We start from the raw sequence: 5,108 nt of genomic DNA on the forward strand, positions 1-5,108 counted from the left end.
AGCTTTAATAATATTAGGATCATCCAAAGCAAGAGTAAGATCAGGATAACAATTAAAGTAAACAGGACCATCATACAGAGAAGCAGTAATCATACCGAGAATGCTGTCTTTAAACACTTTAAATCTAGCATCACGTAAACACATGAGAACAGAAGCATTGATACCCTTTCGGGTGAGTGGTTTAATAGCAACTTGAACCATACCAATATGCAAATAACTTTGTTTTTTAGCAATGAATTCGTTAATATTTCTTTTGGAAAACAAGCAACATTTTTCATGAATTTTTGAAATAGAAAATGTTTGTTCAACAGTTCTCACTTTGTAAATGGGATGAAAAGTGGTTTCAGCCCAACTAGTTTTGTAAATAGTTTTAGTATCAACTTTGGGAATGTTCCATTTTCTGAAATCAGGAAGCTCATTATCTTCAACAGTGTGATCTTCTTCATTCACAATATCAGGAGGACAACCAGTCCTGGAGCTGATAGAGGAGTTGGATCTCCACAACTTATCCATACTATCCTAGTTTTAACACTCAGTTATCATGTTTTCTCACAACCGTTGCATTTCGTAACACATACCCTAGGCAACCCTATACCACACACATGCCCTACACGCCCTCTCTTGGCTCAAACGGGCCTTACAGTCAGGTTCTGGGGATTCACTTTACACCTAAGGTGGCGCCAACGACGGTAAGAAGGGGACACAACAACGGAGCACCAAAGGGTCGGACAAGCACAGACAAGGTACAAAGACACACAACAACACTACCACCGGCCAGAAAAGAGTGGCTCTGATACCATAAAGGGGGAAGGGGACGCACAGCTGAAGGGAAGTGTTGTAGTGTTGTTGTGTCTTTGTACCTTGTCTGTGCTTGTCCGACCCTTTGGTGCTCCGTTGTTGTGTCCCCTTCTTACCGTCGTTGGCGCCACCTTAGGTGTAAAGTGAATCCCCAGAACCTGACTGTAAGGCCCGTTTGAGCCAAGAGAGGGCGTGTAGGGCATGTGTGTGGTATAGGGTTGCCTAGGGTATGTGTTACGAAATGCAACGGTTGTGAGAAAAACATGATAACTGAGTGTTAAAACTAGGATAGTATGGATAAGTTGTGGAGATCCAACTCCTCTATCAGCTCCAGGACAGGTTGTCCTCCTGATATTGTGAATGAAGAAGAACACACTGTTGAAGATAATGAGTTTCATGTTAGATCTAATCATTGTATGGATACTACTTCTGTGAATCATGTTAACCGTTCCCCTGATGTTACTTTTGCTTTGAATGATTCTAATGTTAACCGTTTGGGAACATTGACTGTTTTAAATGAAAATTTGAAATTGATATGGTTCCTTTGTATGATGAGTTTATGCTTCCAAAAAACAGACCAAAAAGGAAATATTTTCAAAATAATTTTGCTCAGTCTGAAAAAGACCGTGTTAAAAGAAAATGGAGAGAAAAAATGCTTCAATTGAAAAAGCATATTTTATTTTTTGATTTCCTTGAAAATTATTATGTTTCAAAAGATGAAGTCACAAAAAACTATTTGAATGTGATAAAATCAAATTTTGTTAAAGACGATAAAACCATTGTTAGGTCCAGTCATCCACCTCTTACTACTATTTTGGTGACTGCTGAAAAAACTGATGTTAAAGCTACTCCTTTCAAAATTGCTGATGATAAAACTCCTGTTGTTAGCATTATTGAACAAAACAATTTTACTAATGAATCTTTGCATATTATTGGTCAACAGCTTGACCGTATTGAAGAAAAAATTGTTGCAAAAACTGTTGAAAAGCCTGCTTCTGTTGAAAAACCTGTTTCAGTGAAAACTGAGAAACCTTTGATTAATTTACCCAGTTTTGATGACAAATTCAAGTTCAAGACTTCTCAATCCAAAACTTTGGATATTGTTGAAAAAATGCTTGCTGATTTAAACGTCAAAACTGAAGGTGCTTCTACAAGTACTCATGCTGCTTGTACTATTTCCAAAAATGAAAAAGAAATTGTTTCTGATGAAAATACAGATTCTGATACTGTTTCTTCTGTTTCTGCTAAAAAGGTTTTTGATAATGATTTCCCAGAAATCAAAAGATTTGTTGGAAGTTCTTCCAAACCCATGTTTCTTACAAAAAATTGGTATTCAAAACCTACTCCTCCTGATATTCAGTTTGAAGAAAGACCTTTTCAAACTCAATTCTCTGTTTCTGCTGATAAAATTTATGAATGGAATATTGATGGTTTTTCTGAACAAGAAATTATTAACAAAATGGGACATATGTCCATGGTTGGTATTGCTTATCAAAATAATCATGATCTTGCTCAATCTGAAATGTTTGACTTGCTTGCTACTGGTTTTTCTGGTACTGGATGATCCTAATATTGTGAAAAAATATATATATATATATATATATATATATATATTTTGTAACAACTGATCCTCTTAAGAAACAATATTATTTTGTATTATTTTGTTTTTGTTGGTAGATAATTACATTTTAATGTATTAATAAACAATGACTTTGTGTATTTATCTTAGTTGATATTTTGTTAGTATTATATGGATACCTATTTAGATTTTTTTTTCTTATGCTTCGACCCCCCTAGTTTGAAATCCTAGGTCTGCTCTTGTCACTGATAATCTTTTATCTAAGAAATCAAAATGAATATTTTGATAATAATCTTTCTAAATAATCTTAATTACCTATCTAAAAAATTTATAGCCATAACAAGGTTAGCTACCTCCTTCCAAAATCCACAAGCAAACTCATATTAGTTTTCAATTGCACCACTCCACTAACTCATTTGCTCTTGTAGCCAATGCACTTCTTATATATAATAATAGAAGCCTTAAATTCTCTTCCAATCAACTACCCTTATAGCAATTATTGTTGCAATCACAACCCCTAGCAAATCTCATGAACTTGGAAGCACATGTCCTTCATTTAGAGTGTTGTACTTGCGTTGTATTTATGTCATATTGGTATCAACCGTTTTATGTTATAATTTTTAAAAATTACTTATGTCACCATATTGTACTTACACTTGTACCCATACCATTGTCAATATCCGCGCATCCTAGCTTACAAAGCAGCACATTGTGAAGTATCACATGAGCACCAGTATAAGGCTAGAGAGGAAAAAAAAATACAAAACAAAGTAAAAAAAACTAAATATTAGTGTGATATTGGAGGAGGGTTTCAATGGCGGGAGTCTTCGCCCCTTATTTCATTTTATTTTGGCAAAAATGCAAACTGATCTTCTAACTTTCAGCTAGTTCTCCAATTTTGAGTTTTGTCATTTCAGTCCTCTAAGTTTCAATTTTTGTCAATGTAGTATTCTGTTAGGTCTCAATTCCGTTAAGTTTGGCCTTTTTTCCCTTTTTAAATCAAATTCAAAACATTGAGTTCCCACTCACAAGTCGTCGTATCCAACATTTTATGTTAATTGGTTCCGCGAATGGCTTGTTCTGTCTCTACGAACAACAGCGCTATATTCTTTGGAATCCCTCTATTAGAAAATTTATTACCCTTCCAAAGCGTTTCATTACTGTCAAGGCACATGGCTTATACATTGGGTGTTGTCGCCAAGCATTCGGGTTTGATTCGCGAACTAATGATTATAAGGTAGTAAGGATTTCATTTCCAAGTCGAATTAATATGTCTGAAGAGGCCAAACCACCTCTAATTGAGGTTTACTCTCTTAATGAGGGGTGTTGGAGAATTACTAGTGCCTCTTTTCCTCCGGATATTAATCTTACTAATTGGTGTAGCCCAGCAGCTTCTTTAAATGGTGCTGCCATTTTGCAGCAGAATATGCGTACAAGCCCAGTGGCCCGTTGGTTTTGTCATTTGATTTGCATGATGAGGCTTTTCATGTGATACCATTGCCAAATGTTACATTCAAATGGACAAACAATGTTCATACCTCAGTAATTGGAGGATTGCTTTCTCTATTATTTCATTATGTTAGGAATGCAGACAACAAGTGTTGTGCCATTTGGGTGATGAAAGAGTATGGAGTTGTTGATTCTTGGACTAAACAGTTCACTGTTGATCTCAACGGAGGAGGAGAAATTATAAGGGTATTAGGTCTCCAAAAGAATGGTAATATATTAGTGGAGGCAATATTATCAGGACCATCTCGTTGTGAGCTCTCTTCATATGACCCTAAGAGCGAACTAGTTAAGAATTTGGGGATTTGTGGGAGGTCATACTATTTTCATGTTGATAATTATATGGAGAACCTTGGCTTACTCGACAAACCAAATGAGACAGTTTCCAAAAGGAGAGTGAGCAGGAAGAGGATATGCAGGTATAAGCCTGATTTAACTCAAAACTTCATGTTGTGTGGTTATAATTAAACATGAAGTTCCAAACCTCAATATACCGTTTTCAGATGTTAATTTGTTATCAAAAGAGTGGTCAAAATTGTTGAATACATTTTTTTTTTTTTTTGCTGGAATTGGGAAATATAAATGAAAGACTGATGTTGTTCCCTTTTTCATATACTGAACTTGTCACATCTAATCCCTTTTTAATGTCAAATGTGTTTTACTCTTTCCATTTCACTAGACATGCTAAGATTTTTCTGATATGATCTGCCTTTGCCTTATGATACTCTGTTTTGTTTGCGAAATGTTTTGCTTCATTGTAAATTAAACAAAGTATAGGATGATGCCAAACATTTAAAAGTTGTAATAGCCATGTAACTGTAGATAGAGTCATGACGGTATAGAACCCCAAATAACTGTATTTTGACAACAGCCAAACCTCCCTGTTCAACACTCCAGAATGATAGAGCACTCTGAGGCATCACCCAAACATACCAAACACCATTGACCAAATATCATACACAAAAACAACAATGGAGTAACAGGTGATCAGCAGACTCACCACTCCGTTTACACAAGGAACACCGATCTACCACACACAATCCTTGCATACAGAGATTATCCATTGTTAAAATTTTCCCCTCAGTGGTTGTCCATGTAGAGTAAGCTATCTTCCCTGGGACTTTTGCCTTCCATATAGGCTTCCAAGGAAAAGAATAATAACCAGTAGGAGATAGAGCTTTATAATAAGATTTAACCTCAAAACCTCCACTTGTAGGGGGGGGGG

The 5,108-nt window shown here is 35.7% G+C and overlaps 1 long non-coding RNA gene across 2 annotated transcripts in view; it reads left to right on the plus strand.

The window, feature by feature from the left end:
• The first annotated feature begins 3,877 nt into the window (after positions 1–3,877).
• LOC112004764 (uncharacterized) overlaps positions 3,878–5,108 on the plus strand; it is a 5,716-nt gene continuing 4,485 nt past the window's right edge. For both annotated transcript variants that reach the window (XR_010624281.1, XR_010624282.1), the window contains exon 1: positions 3,878–4,302. This is a non-coding gene — a long non-coding RNA (uncharacterized LOC112004764). The remainder of the gene's footprint in view (positions 4,303–5,108) is intronic.

This window comes from Quercus suber, unplaced genomic scaffold (assembly GCF_002906115.3).
Source record: "Quercus suber isolate HL8 unplaced genomic scaffold, Cork oak 2.0 scaffold_426, whole genome shotgun sequence".
Classification (NCBI taxonomy): Eukaryota; Viridiplantae; Streptophyta; class Magnoliopsida; order Fagales; family Fagaceae; genus Quercus; species Quercus suber.